Here is a 16,319-nt window from a genome sequence, read left to right as displayed (position 1 = left end):
AAGACTTTGAAACTTTAAATTATTGAAGCCTGTAAGTCCGGTGGTCAAGTCCATGCGGCACAACCTGAACCTAGAGAGATTCAGATCTATTGCTGACTGTTTCTTAGTGAGTATTTGATTGCCCTCCCTGACTTGTATTATTTAAGCTTCACAGAATAAGGCAACAGCTTACTGCAAGGTTAAGTGAGCACAATGCTGCATCCATGAGATTACAGAGCAACTCAGAGAAGAGTTGTTTAGGGGCTTAGAGCCAAAAAATGTTTATTTAAGTAGTCTCTGACTTCCCAGGAGAACCAAAATACATTTCCAGGTTGTTTGCTTTTCTTTATTTGACTGGATAACTGAATAGAAACTCAAGCTCCAGGAAAGTGCTTTTGGTGTTAGATGCAGCATGTTTCATCAAGTGCTGATAGTTGATACAATAGAAGTAGGACAAAATATTAACATTTAATGTTTTCACCCCAAACTAGGATTGAATACAATACTCTGGTTTAGTAACATCCCTGATGTTATATCTTATATATATATATATATATATATATATATATATATATATATATATATATATATATATATATATATATATATATATATATATATATATATATATATATATGTTAGAATATGGTTAATAAACCAAATCCAAAATACATTTTATTGTCAATGTCATTATAAAATTTCCACTATCATTCATTCATTGCACAAACTAAGATTTTAGTGTCAAAGCAATCCCTGAACTCATGTTACCTTAAATAAAAATGAATCTCAAAGATTTCCAAGCTGTTAAGTATAAAGATTTAAAACTTTGAAAAAGAGGGCATTAGTATTGGAGCTGCATAGGTTAGGTGATTAATAGATTAGTAAGTATTTTGATAATTGACTAATTGTTTTGTATTTTGAAAACAACTGTCTTACAATTCTCTGGTTCCAGCTTCTTAAATATGAATATTCTCTGCTTTCTTTTTTATGATAGTAAACTGAATATATTTGGGTTGTGAACTGTTTGTCAGGACAAGACATTGTAGGTTGTACTATCAGCTTTGGGAAACAGTGATGGACACAGAAAATAATCCAGCAATTAAATGACAATGAAAATATCCGTCAGTTGCAACTTCAATTATACTTGGATTGGTAGTCTGAATCTGTAAATACTATGGGCATTTGTATTAAGAGAGAAAGAGTTGTATGAGTGCATCTCCATAAGCCACAATCGGTCCATTCTCATTCAAATGCAAGGACTGCATTGGCTTGATTGCCAATGTCATGTTTCACACATAACTCATTGATACAAAACAGTATATTCATGATTCCTGACTGTTCATATATACTGAATATTTGAATAATGATCACTGTCATTGATTGTTAAGTGTGAGCAATCTGTCTGCACAGCACTTGCTGACACGTCACTGCTCAAGGACAATAGGACCGCATGCACTGAAAAAATGTAACGTTGACCCCATTATAAAGAGAACATAGTATAAATATAGATAGCTTTAGCTTTTGAAGAGAAGAATGTAGCTCCAAGTACATTTTGACAATTTTAAACATGGCAATTAGCAGGCCGGGGTCACCAAAAAATCTCTGTGCAAACTATTGCAAATCAGGCTGGGAACTAAATTTAGAATTACTGGAGTAGTCTTTTCACAATCGGCAATGAAGATTTTGAGAGCCTGAAAAGCTGATTTTGCTTTCACTAGTGACACCAGAGACACAGCCAGGCTTATTTGATGTAATATTTAGTGTTTGAAAAAGCCCTATGCACTTTGCTAGTGGCATCAACACTGTGGAAAAGCCTTGATTCATTTAGAAGTCAGGCACGTGGGACGCATGGCATATGCCTCCAGCAATTCAGACCTCACATTACTCTTTGAATTAACCCAGTTACATTCTATATCACACACACACACACACACACACACACACACACACACACACACACACACACACACACACACACACACACACACACACACACACACACACACACATATTACAGCATTACATCTAAGCTAAAGTGCACCTTTATTAAAACCTGGCATCAAAATGCTGCTTCTAAGGAAACCAGGGTCCTTATGGTCAAAGTGCTGCAATATTTCATAACATCATGCACACACAGCCTCATCCACTGCAAATAGCTAAACATTTGGCACTGGTTATGGTAGTAATATAATATATATTTTGTTATTCAAATGAGAAAGTTGGTGAGAGCAGTGTTGTTTTTGACAACCATCTTAGATTTAGTCTTAGTCTTAGTCTTTTGGACTAAAATGCTTATTAGTTTTAGTCACATTTTAGTCACTTCTATATGTGATAGTTTTTGTCCAGTTTTAGTCGAAGAAAACTCAAAAGGGTTTTAGTCTAGTTTTAGTCAAGAAAAAATAAGTATAGTCTTTTAACAAATTAATTTAGGTCAATAAGTATTGGAGATTGCTGTTGGGCAGTGTCACACATAAGTTGTGAAAATAGCAGCAGATCTATAAGTTCAACACTTGCAGATCTGCTATTTTCACAAATAATAACAATAATAAAGGAATGGTTTTAGACATATAAGGTTTCCACCCAACGGCAAATTTCTGATCTAAGGATTGTGTATTAAAAATATATAAAAAATATCCTTGTGGCGAGCCTTAAGGTGCCGCTTAAGGTTGGTCGTATTTTTTCCGCCTACTTTGTGGCCACATTTGTCACCGTCTTCCTTCACAATACACTCTGTTTTATTATCTGCTGGGTTATATTTAAAATACACCCATATGTCGTCTCTTCGTTTGCGACCACCGAGCCCCTGTTTTGAAACTGCCGCCGCCATCATGGTCCATTGTCTGATGAGTAACAACAGTGTGACGTGTTGAGCACGTTGTTCGCTGTACGCCAGGTGGTGGGCGTGACCAAACAAGGATAAACTGCTGCAGCCAGACTGTAGGCAGCAGCAGATACTTTTTAGGTTTTAATTGACACACACAATAAGAAGAAATGTCATGCATTTTAAACGTCTGACAGATCACCCACTAACATGTTCGTCCATTCTCGTCTCGTCAACGAAAACTCACACACGTCTCGTCATGTTTTCGTCATCAGAGAGCTATGTTTATCTCGTCACCGGCTCGTTATCGTCATGAAAAAAAGTGGCGTCAACGAAATGATTTCGTCATCGTCATCGTTGACGAAAACAACACTGGGTGAGAGAGGTGCTGATGGGTCAATTGTTACTTTCGGACAGAGCCAGGCTAACCATTTGCCTCTTTCAATCTAAATGCTAAGATAACCAGCTGCTGGTTGTAGGTTTAAATTTACTGTACAGACATGAGAGTGGTATCGATCATCTCATCTTACTCTCAGCACCAAAGATCTATATTTCCCAAAATATGGAGTTGTTCCTTTAATGACTACAGTATAACATTTACATATACAAAATAATAACTTCATGTAAAAGCATGATATATAAATGGAATTGAGTTAAGTACTGGACATGTATTGAAGAGGGAAAGGTCCAGTTACCCTGACCATCAAACCAGCTCTCAGTGGGAATTAATTTGATACAACACATTGCAAAGCATGCACTTTCCAGAGAATGTCTAGGAGCAGGATGGAAATAATCAACTGAAAAGATCTGTTCACACAGAAATGTAATTGATAGTACAGTTATGAAGCACATGGGGCTCTGAGTGGACTGTATCATTAAATCAGTGGTGCTCCACTCTGAGTGATAGCTCCACATCCTGAAGTGATTTACATGTTAATACAGGTTGATCTGCTCTTCAATCCCTGCACACGCACTGCAAAAATTAACCATTTTATGTCATCTTTTCATGTTCATGTCTTAGAGCCAAAAAGATATGGCAGTAAGGTGAAATCTTTTCTATTTCCCGTACTACTTTTTGCAGTCAATTAATTGCCTCTAGATATCAAGACTTTTTCTTCTCAAACTCAAAAGCAGGTGCAGACACATTGAGAAGAAGAAGAGAATAATTTTAGACTATCAAATGTAAATCACTGAGCAAAGGACAAGTTCAAACAGACATTTGTTAGAGAGCACTGCTAAGGTCTATTGCAGCACCTCTCTGTTAGGAGTAATCTTCTAAAAGGAAGATGAATCTTCTGATGATTGGTCTTGATTTACCTTAAGAGATTAACATTACAGCACAAGTCCTGGGTGTTCAGTCATTTCATTCTAGTATAAGTAAACCCTTAGCAAGACCTTCAAAAAAGATGACGTAAAGCACTGGAGCTGCACTATCTAAAAGAGTGTTTACTAAAGGTCTTCTGGCAGATTTGAGCCCTAGAAAATCCAAAAAGCAAGCCTGACCAAAACTAGGACTTGGTTCCACACTTTCTTGTCCACCCTGAAAGTTTACAAAGTCTAATCTGACTTAAATTGCACTGATCATTGGTTGGTTGATTGAACAGAACCCAAAAATGAACAACAAAGGCTGCATCTTCTGTTGGGTAAAATTTTACAAATTGTTGACTTGAATCAATGAGGCTTCATCATGTTAGAAAGTGTGCTTGTTTTTTTTTGTTTTTTTGTGTTTTTTTTTTTACAATTTTACCCTGAGTCAGCCCCTGTGTGTTTTTCTACAGGCTTTATTATACCTACACTCATTAAGTGCATCACTGCCTCTGAAAAAATATAGAGTATATATGTGGCAATTCTCCAAGAAAGAATAGTTGAAATCCTGAAATACTAAAATTAACCAGAAGAGGAATATTTGAATGTATAAGACAAGTTAAGAGCTCATTACTTTTAATTGGAAATGTTGAGCTGGGTAGAATAAGGAAATAGAGGCTTAAGACAAACTGGAGGCAAAACACAGCAAATGGTGAATGTGATAATGCTGAGGTTAAGGTCTGGTTTGGTTTACACACAAAAACGAATTGCTTAGGGTTAAGAAAAGATCATGGCTTGGGTTCAAATTTAAAATAATAATTTTAAAAAACTGTCCCAGCAGCTTGCTAAAAGTACCCAGTGTTGTTGGTTGTTCCCTGCTGCTTTGATGCTTTTCCAAATCTCCATGTAAGCTTCTAGGCAACCATCTGACCCCTCCTCCTCTTTTCTGGGTTTATTTATTAAATGTCAGTGTGGTAAAGTCTGATAGCTACCTTGTACATGGTACCATTCACCCAACCCCAGGCACCCCGCTGACATACGACAGCAAGCAGACAAATATTAACCCATAAAAAACAATGACCAAAAAGGTTGTGCATGAATGTTGCCGAAATAAATTAATTTTTTTAAACTTATTTTATCGAGTTTTGTTTTGGAAATATGAATATGATGTACTACTTTGAACTGTATATGTGCATGGTGCATGCACATGGAGGAAAAATGTATCTTACTGAGCACCAGGTTCCAAATGTCATCTGACAGGTTAAAATCTAGGTCATGTTCCCATGCACTTCTAACAGTCTATAAGGGGGAGCAGCTTAAATTTGGAATGAAGAATATAGAGTTGACATTGAACCTTTCAGGGTAGGGTTTAAAGACAAAAATGTGTCTATTGGATTGTACAGTGTTTTTTTCTGGAAACTGGGTGTAAGATGTTGCAGGAAAATATCTGACTTGTAGGTATTTTGTGTATACCAAATTTAGTTGTGAAAAATATGTGAAACAATTATTAAGAAAGAGGTTTTCAAAACATTTCAAGCCAAACATCAAGTCAAACATTTCCATATTATGCCAAAACTGGAATGAGACATTGAGAGTGGATGAAACAAACAAATGCTTACCTGCAATTGGACTACGAGGAGAGGGCGCCTGATAACCAAAGTTCTTTTCGAAATTGAGTCCAAATTCGCAGGGAGTGAATGCCTTTTGGTATTTATGAGGCAGAGGTAAGTGATACAGAATGGTAGGTAAAGAAACTGGACCGCCCACACTAGCCTCCATGGAGACCCAGGCTGGACATAAGGATCTAGGTGAAAATGTACCCAGTAGAGTAAGCAACGGATGTTTGCCGCCCAATAGTAGAATTGAAAGTTAGGTAAAGCCATGCGCCCTACGGATTTAGGCTGCCAAAGGAAAGATTTCAGTAAACAGGGGTTTTTACCATTACTTATTAATGGAGAGAATCAAGGGGATATAGGAATATAAACCAGAAGACATTAATAAAGAAAAAGAAACTTTGGCAGAAAGATTAACTTTAATGAGAGGGTGAGTTGTTATCATTTGGAGGTGTTTTGCTTAGTCAAGTGAAACAGAGAGGTTTGATTTAAACTAGTTAATTAGTTAGTAGCACAAACACCAAGATATTTAAAACTCTTTGGCAAGCTTCATTGTGAGGTCTTAGTAATGTAGATCAAGTGCTTCTTTGTTTATCAGGAAAGTTTCACTGTTATAACGGTTAAGTTTGTAACCGGAAAATTGACTGAAAAGTCCTGAAAATTCAAAGGTGGCAGGTAGAGAAGTGGCACACATAGAGATGTATAAAAGCAAGTCGTCAGCATATCAGGAAACTTTATGTTCAATGACCCCCTCCACGCCCCAGCCATCTGTTAATTATTACAAATAGCTACTGCGAGAGGCTCTATGGCAATAAAAAAGTGGAATGGGTACAGAGGGCACCGCTGATGGGTCCCACAATGTAATTAAAAGGTATTGGAATATTGACCATTTGTAAGAACAAAGGCTGAAGGGGATATCTATAATGATTTAATCAAAGAGATGAAGTTCAAACCAAAAACAAATTTTGCTAAGGCCATAAAAAGATAGTTGCACTGTACTCTATCAGATGCCTTCTCCACGTCCATAGAGATAAGACATTCAGGCTCAAAAGCTTTCGGAGAGTATAAAATATTAAATAGACAACGAATATTGAAGAATGAATGCTGATTTTTATAAACCCAGTTTGATTGGGGGGAGGGGATTTTGGGAAGAACAGTCTCAAGTCTATGTGCCAAAACCTTTGCAAGGATTTTAACATCAGTATTTTATAAGGAGATAGGGCTGTAAGAGGTACAGTCCAAGGGATTTTTATCCTTTTTAAATAAGAGAGAGATGCACGCATGGTTTGGTGAAGAAGGGAGTGAGCCAGTTTCAAAGGACTCAGGGAAGACAGAAATGGGGCCAATTGATTAGTACATTTTTTAAAGAAATCTGATGAGAATCCGTCCGGCCCCGGAGACTTGGCAGATTGCATAGAAGATATGGCAGCTACGATCTCCTCCTGAATAATAGGTAACTCAAGGTCAGCTCACAAATCGTTAGGAGAGAGAAGGATTTCCAGAGTATTAAAGAAGTTATTCATGACATTACTATTTGGACTGCGGTCAGAAGTATATAACTTTGAATAAACAAATTATTTGAATTCGTCTTTAATACATTTCTGCTCCGAGGTAATTTCCCCAGTTGCTGTATAAATTCCTGGGATGATTTGTTTTGCCCTCAGACCACGCACTTGATTAGCCAACATTTTGTCAGCCTTATCATTGTGTTCGTAGTACATACTCCTACTCCTGAGTAAATGGCTTTCAATCTGATGAGATGAGAAGGTCAAACTCTGTCTGAAGTTTTAAGCATTCCTTGTATAAATCTGATGATGGAGAGTTTGCATATAATGCATCTAAACTGAAAATTTGAAATGTCAATTTGTTTCTGCCTCAGGCATTTGTTTTTAAATGCAATAAAATAAATGATTTCTATTCTTATGTAAGCTTTCATGGCCCCTCTTTTGGTTTTACTGGAGACATCACCAATTGCATTAGTACTCACAAAACGTAATCTGCACAGGAATATGGGCAAGACAGCACTCACCTTTCAACAACAATAGATCTAATCTCCAATGCTTCCTTGAAAAATTTGAATTTGGGAAAGGTAGTTGAAGAACGAGAGGTGAATAGTCTGAAATTATGATACTTTGATAGGTACATGATCTTAAATTAGAAATAAAACTATTAACTATGAAAAAAATACTCTCTCCCTGTAGGGTGAAGAAAATGCCACAGGTCTGAAAGACCATAATTTGCAGAAAAGCTTTAATGAGTGGCAGATTTATTAAGAGAGGTGGATTTATGAGAGTAGTGGTTTAGGACTGCATCTAAGAAACAGTTGAAATCCCGTATCGAGATTTAACGAGTAGGAACAGAACATCATCTGAATTTGGGGCATGTTAACCAGAGTCCCCCTTTTACCGGGACAATCATAAAATGCCCATTTTTATTGGAGACGGTAAGGGATGGTTAGAATGGTATACACCTATCAATGAGGACAGCAGTGCCCCTAACCTAGGGCTAAAATTGAGAACAAAAAAGTTGCCCACACCATCTATTACCCTAACGCCACAGGTCAACATCACACAAGTTGATCAGCCCAGCCTTCAACTGCTCAAGGTGAGCCAAAACTGTATTCCTTTTTACTGGATGATTTAGTCCCTTGACACTCCAGCTAATAAAACCAAGATCACCAGCCATATAAGTCTAAGAATGGACTGTGAGAAGTGAAAAGGACTCCAGATCCTCCCAATACAAATCAGGGAATAAAACTGATGGCTCAGACAAAAAAAAGAAATACAAAAGAACAAAATAAACACACTGCAAAGACAAAATATATGAAGAGGAACACAAAAGAGAAACAAAAAGAAAAAACTATAACAAAACTAATGGTCAGCATAACCCTCTTCCCACGTCCTGCCCTTCTATTCCCCAACGTACCCTCCCTGTAACCAAACCTATCTAATGCTGAGAAAAACAGCAAACTTAAACTCCTCATCCTTCTAACAAGAAAGTCAGCTCATATAGATGTAATCTGACCTATATCACTTTAAAAGTTGATATGATATGTATTAAACATATTGCAATGTACAGATTTAACATCTCAGATTTCAGGTTTGTAGAAATGTACAATACCAAAATTTTATTCAGGCGACGGGGCTGGGGTTTTGGATAAGATGGTCATGGATCCTTTTAGGATTTGGTCTGACTGTGACTGTGTTGTCAATTAATTACACATTTTTACGGAGCCCCTCTAGTGACATGGTCAAAAAATAAATTAAATTGTGGCCACAATATAGCTATAGAGTGCCCACGAAATACTAATTTGTGGCCACGAAATAAGTATAACGTGCGCACGAAATACTAATTTGTGGCCACGGAATAGGTATAACGTGTGCACGAAATACTAATTAATAATATTAACATAATTCCTGGACAGCTGGGTAAGCAAATCGAGCGCACCTTCTCTAGAACCTGCAATATCCTACGTCCGGACAAAATTCTGTTCACAGTTTCAGCTTGAAATCAGCTTAAAAGGTGCCTTTTTCACTGATCATCTCCTTTGAAAGTAGCATCATGTGTGTCAGACTCTCAGCTGAGGGAATACATAGGTTATATGAACCGCAGCGTTTAATGATGCCACTGGACGAAGCCGTGCAGTTACAGTAGCGCTCACTGTATGTATCACGTTGCCAAGGGAACCTATAGCCTATCAGTGATCAGAATCTAGTTTGTAGTGATTTGCAGGTTGTTGTTGCTCTGACTGACCTACTGAATGTGTGTTTAGTGTTCTCTGGACATTTGTCCTTCAATAAAATCACAGAAGATTAAAAGTTCACTATATTATTGATCAGTCTGACGTTTACCTGCAGATGAAATGTGCTATAATTCTTTAAACCATTATGTTAACACTTTGATGATGTTTTTATGCTTGGTCCTGATTTGCTGAAGTCCGTTTTACACTGCTATATTACAGCTAATAGAACCTCGTGCGCACGTTATACTTATTTTGTGGCCACAAATTAGTATTTCGTGCGCACGTTATAGCTATATTGTGGCCACAATTAAAACATTCTTTTGACCATGTCACCAGAGGGGCTCCATACATTTTGTATTTCTTGTGGGAAATTTTAAATCTTGTTCTACTTTTAGTGGTTTACATCATTTACTCTGACATGAATGTGTACAATAAAAGGGCAGCTGTTACCACTGATTCTGTATCTTTAAAATGTTCCCTGATTGTTCCTGACAGTCACTTTGAGCCGAAGGTTATAGTGCACTGTTGTCTCTATTGAAATGGCAAGGGGGCAAGAGAGAACTGACAAAATGGTGAAAACAGTGCCAGCATAATTTAACTGTGGAATAATTGCATTACACCCTTATTGAGACAATCAATCCCAGCAGCTGGTATCAACAACAGTGACTTCCAGTTCTTTACCCTATATCCAACCTCAATCATGATTAATCACAATCAGCTAGACGCTGTGAAGTACAATCAATACATTTTTAAATGCTGAGGTCTGAGTACACATTGTACTGAAGGTGGTGTCCCAACTCCTTATTGCACATTAATTCTATATAACATGCTTATCATTATTGTACTTTTTTGCAGTTAGAATTTAGGATTTATTTTTTACAATTTATTTTCTTTATCGATTAAATGTCCATCAAGGTTTCCCGAAGCCCAAGATGCAAACTAATATTTTTTGTCTTGTCCTGACCAACAGTCCACAACCCACAGAGATTAAGTTTACTGTCATAAAACAATAGAGAAACCGGAAAATATTCACATATATGTAACTAGAACCAGAACATTTTGACATTTATTATTTAAAGAAAGAAAGAAATCTCTGCACACCTGAGTAGTGGCAGGATGAATGTATAACCAAAATTAGAAAAAAAAATCAATCATCCAATGAGAGGACTTGAAAGATCACTGGCTAATTGATGATCACCTGTCAGCCAATAGAATGAAAATTACATGTAATCTTTAAAAAAAAATGACTCAGTACTAATCAATAATCAAAATAAGTGGTAATCAATTTTCTGTCAATTTAGACTAATTAATTTATCAACTATATATCACAGTTTGTACCAACTGAAAAGACATGCCCTACCAACTGAACTTTGGATTTGTAACACTACTGACAATTAATCTTTACAAGAATAAAGTTAATTTCTTTTTACGAGGTTTTCCTGAAGCCGTCTCACCATTCAAGATCTGATGAGCTATGAGTGAGCAGCTTCTCAATTTCCTTTGTGGATTTTATTGTCAGGCACTCATGTTCAACTATTAGATCAATGAAACGTTAAGCAGATTTAGAAAAGTGAAGTGTGTATTTGAGTATACTAAATCTTGTCACTTTTCCAGGGTGAGGAACACATGCTAAACATCCGATTGATCTAGTTAAGAAGTTGGAACACAGCATATGTCTTTCGAAGGATAAACAAATTTAATTGGCTTCACCAACAATCACATTTTTCTTCTCCCTTTACATTAATTTCTTTTTTTTTCTCCAAGGCGAATTACAGCACACTGTTTCCCATGCATGCACACCCATTATGAGTAACTTAGGGTTCAGTATCATGCTTAAGGACACTCTGATATGGAGCCATGGATACAACCACCTACATTTTCAGACCTGCATAGTAGCAATTCAGTAACTATGTGATAACTCTAAATTTATCTCTCATGTGTTTTAATCTAGCTTGTCATCTCTCTTCCCCCATTATATAGTCATTATATTTGACATATAATCAGATTACAGGTGCCACTCCTTTTGTGCTTTAAAGACAATAAAAACATGACAACCAGATAAAAATAAGACTCACGCAGCTTAAAAAGATGACATAGTCGGCTATTTTTAAAAAAAGAAAGAGATGCAGCTATGATAGCACAATGTGGAGGGTATTGCACTTAAATAGAATAAATAGAATTAAATAGAATAAATAAAAGCAGCGGTCAAGAGAATGGCACAAGATTATTCCATGCTAGCTAATAAGATGGAGGTAATGTGAAATAATCTTAAACAATATGCTTTAAAGATACAAAGTACAACATTGTCCACTGAGCCTGTCACGTAGGGCAGAGCAGGTGGAGATAGAAACAAGGGATTTATTTTAAGGTGGGGGAAAGGGAATGTAGGCCTAGGGAGGCTTAGGCTGAGAAACTGGGGCTGAGGCTTGGAAAGGTAGCTTGAAACGTGAGGTTGAGGCTTGAAGCTGGAATCTGGGTAGAGCAGGGGTCTAGGGCAGGGAAGAAGGGCTGACGAGACAGGAGACATAATGAGCAGAGGCTATGATCTGGCAGTGTGGATCCTGACAGATTTGAGTATAAGTAGATGTCTTGATTATAGAGCTGGTTGCAGTTGGTGGGGCTCTGCTCTAACACCAGCACACACAGGGTCAGACCCACTTGGGGAAGTGGCAACAGGTAGGGATACACAGGAAGCAGAAAAAGTGCCAGTGTCTCCTGTTCATAAACAATGGCAGTGAGCCCAAAAAAGAACAAATAATGGAAATGACGTCTGGATATAATAAACTAACCCAAAAGACTGCCTGCTTCACTGGCGCTGGTCTGGAAAAAGGATTACTGCCTCACTATTGTCAATAAAGACAGATGGGCCATTCGCTCTATGCTATACAAGACCCAGATCACATAATTCTATCCAGCAGTGCTCATGATTTGGATTGATTTTTATTTATTTGAGTTTTATTTCAAGCCACACAGTGTATATAAAGCTAATGGGATTGATAAAAGTGAAGTTATGATAGCCATCATGGTGTACTGTAAATGTAATGAGGTGCAGTGATGTGTAAAGATTGATTTATTAATGTGTTTGTGAAAAAAACATTCATTTCATTTTTTTCTCTGATTATTTTGTGTATTATAAAAACTCCTATTATTATATAAAAAAGACACAAACCCACATCACCAGTGTTAAAGGCAAAAGGCTTTATTCTATCATCCATCACACTGCACTTCACACTTTCCGTTTTTGCTTTGGAGGTTGATAATGAACATAATCACTGTTTTGCAAACTTGTTATAAAAACAGTTACTGGTTGGTAATTTGCTTCCAACATAATGTGATTTCCAAATGTAAATTATTCACATCTGACAGTAATTTGTATAAAAAGCAGCTGCTGTCGGACCAGCTAAGCTTGTCATAAACTGCATGCTGTTTTTTCATCGAATGAGAAGCATCAGTTTCTTCGTATGACAACAGGAAAGACAGATTTCAGTTTCTGAATTTTTATTAATATCAAACTAGAAATACTGCCTCAGGGTTGTATGCCTCCGCCAACCAGTCAATCTATGTGTGTCAAGACTCTTCTAATATCTGTAGTGAAGACTGAGTTGTGCTGTTGAATAATGTCTAGAAAAGTTCTTTTGCATAACATAATGATGTCACAGTGAATTTGACATTTGAACTTTTGGATATAAAATGTAATCACCTCATCATTTTATCCTATTAGACATTTATGTGAAGCTAATTAGTTTATGAATTTTTTGCAGGGTCACTGTGGCCTTGACCTTTGACCACCAAATTCTAATCAGCTCATCCTTAAGTCCATGTGGACGTTGGTGCCAAATGTAATGAAATTCCCTCCGGGGTTTAGGGTTACGAGAGAATAGGACGGATGTGAGGTCACAGTGACTTTGACCTTTGGCCACCTGAAACTAATCAATTCATCCTTGAGTCCAAGTGGACGTTGATGTTAAATTTGAAGAAATTCCCGTAAGTTGTTTCTGAGATATCGCGTTCACGACATAACACCTTCAGCCACGTCTGTCACTGGCGCGGAGGCATAAAAACAGTTCCTTTACTAAGCAGCGTAATACAAACCTTTAATAGTTTGTCACTGCTATGAGATGCAGAAGCCACCACGGCTGTACCTTTAAATTTAAATCTACTCACTGCTATTTTCAACCAGCAAACTTGTATTTTTAAAGGCACACACACACACACACACAGACACACACACTGCAGTGTTTCCCGTGTTACACCTGGTGAGAATTTTTACACGCAATGTGGCAGGTGAAACAGGACAGAGCCTCCACCTCCACCCATCCCCCTACCAGCACCATCAACATCACCCCTACTCTCATATTCACATTACACAACTGTCTAACCAGATCTTGCAATGTGTTCACTCTGCCGTAGCTCTGTATATGAATTATATACCAGCTTACACATACTTTGGAAATCGTCCCTTATAAATTCTGAATAACCCCATACTTTAAAGATTCCCATGCACATCTGAGAATTTAAATTTAATATTAAAAGATTAAAGAATATTAATATTAGACATTTTTTTACATTTCCCATGAAACCTTTCCATGTGGATATTTTCATGACCAATCCCGTTATACTTGTCTTATATAAAACCACTAACATTAGTAAGTGAAGAAGCATATAAAAACACACACACACACATACACTGTATGCACTTAAAAAGCTTGCATATGTAATGACCTCAGGAATACCATCAGGAAGTTTAGAGTACGCACATGAATGAAGACACTCAAGCGTCTGTAAGATGTGGTCGTGTTGTCGTGGTTAACTTTTTGCCTTTTGGGTATTGAACAGATGTAGTGAGGACGTCAGGCACCTTAATCATATATGCAATTTCTATTTATAGTAAGTGTGCACTCACCAATATACAGGAGTCTTGCGTAATAAGGTTATTTGTGGTGGTAATCTTAAAAGGGAAAAAGGGAAAGACTCCACTGTAAAACATGTGAATACACAAAGAACGCTAGAAAGAAATCAGTGTTAGTGTCGTTGCATCCATGAATATATTTTGTGGTTTAGTGTCGCATGTTTCCTTTTTCTGTAGATAAGTGGCCAAACATAGACAGGAGGATGTTAAATTGCTCCATGGCAGCTACAAAGCAGTTTAACAGGAGAAACAGTTACATTTGCTAAATGACTGATATTTATGACAGCCTTTAAAAAATGAAGACAAAATTAATGATGGCTTGATTAACCTGATATGTAGGATGGTAACATGAACTATTAGCTAATTTTATTGTGGAGGAGGACATGTAATGTGCACATGATGTAGTTAACCATTTGCAAAAACTGGAATATGTACATCATCATTATTAGCTCTTTAGCGTATGTGTGGTATGTCTCTATCTAGTCACAAATATTTAATTCAAATCATTGACATTAATCCTTTCAGTCAAACTCAATCAGATTCTCTAAAATTTGAGGCTTTAATTGTCCATAATTCAGGAAAGCTGTTTGACATGGCAAAGCATGCTCATTGATTTTATTAATATGTTCATTATTATTACTAATTCGCTCTTCCCTGTGTGATCTTGTCCTTGATCACAAAAAGATTAGCTACTATTTACCATTAATGTTATCGTTAGCACATCGGTGTGGCCATTTTGCCAGGTTCATCAGGCAAAAAGTAAATGTTACATGCACAAACGGATAAATTTGACATTTTGATTTGACAGTTTGAAGTAGATTATATCCATCTTTACTGTTTGAACAACATATGATCTTGTTTTCTGTTTGTATTCACACTACTACGATATGAAATGTAACAATTGATTTGGCTATTTCATGCGGAAAGTTTAAAAAAGTTTCAGGAATAATAGAAATTGATTTATCTAATGTATGTATATCTATGTTTGTGTAATGTCACATTAATCTTGCAAATGTGGTAAAGCAACTTCTTCAAACAATTTTCCTCAAATAAATGACTCACTTGACGTAGTAGACTTGTTTACACTTAATTGAAAAGGTGTTTTTAGGCTACACACTTTGATCATACATTATATCATACAGTAATGCAGAAGCAGCATCCGCATAAAAGCCTCGGTCTAATGTCAAAAAAATGATTTACTTATCTGACAAAAGCTGACAGGACAGGTAGAGGACATCACAATGCACCTCCATAAATCAGGACCATCAGTCAGACAATACAGCCACCTACGATTACAGGGGTGGTAGTGGATGTGCTGAATGTCTATAAGGTTTTCCATTTTGTACTATTTTCCATTAATGTTTCATTTAATTAGACTAATTAGACAAATGACACCTACAAAAGATCATGATTTGAGGTGTCCCACATCCACCTCTCTTTACATCCTGTAATAGGCCACCTAATGATTTTTGAAACATAAACTGTCTCATCACATATTCTCTCTCTTTGTATGAGCCCCCCTCAAAATCGTCGGCAGTTACACAAGCTGCCAGAAATAATAAAACAGGAAATGTATATGCACCAAAGAAAATGTGTGTGTGTGTGTGTGTGTGTGTACTGGCATACGTGTGGGTTTATGTATGTGACCTAAAGCCCAGACCCCTCCCCGAGCCGTGAGTATCGCTTTAATGTTTGGTGGTGGCTGATCGCTTCATGAGATACACACACAGGCTGGAGTCAATTTTTGCCCTCGCCCCACATACACACACCCATATCCCCAAACCCAAACAAATCCCTTGAAATCTGGAAGAGAAACAGACACTGGAGAGCAGCTGCAAAACAGGATGCCCTTGAGAACAGGACACCCCACCCAACATGGCCTGAATAAACAGTTCTGTCAGAGAGCAGGGGGGTGGAGCAGAGAGCAGGCACGGGACAGGGGGGAGATGA

General features: G+C 37.2%; 1 protein-coding gene across 2 annotated transcripts in view; it reads right to left on the bottom strand.

Annotated features, from left to right (window-relative positions):
* anks1ab (ankyrin repeat and sterile alpha motif domain containing 1Ab) overlaps nt 1-16,319 on the bottom strand; it is a 45,242-nt gene that overhangs the window by 26,736 nt on the left and 2,187 nt on the right. The window lies entirely within an intron of this gene.

This window comes from Scomber scombrus, chromosome 3 (assembly GCF_963691925.1).
Source record: "Scomber scombrus chromosome 3, fScoSco1.1, whole genome shotgun sequence".
NCBI classification, from domain to species: domain Eukaryota; kingdom Metazoa; phylum Chordata; class Actinopteri; order Scombriformes; family Scombridae; genus Scomber; species Scomber scombrus.
The sequence above is the reverse complement of the archived record's forward strand: the minus strand, read 5'-3'. Positions and strand labels throughout refer to the sequence as shown.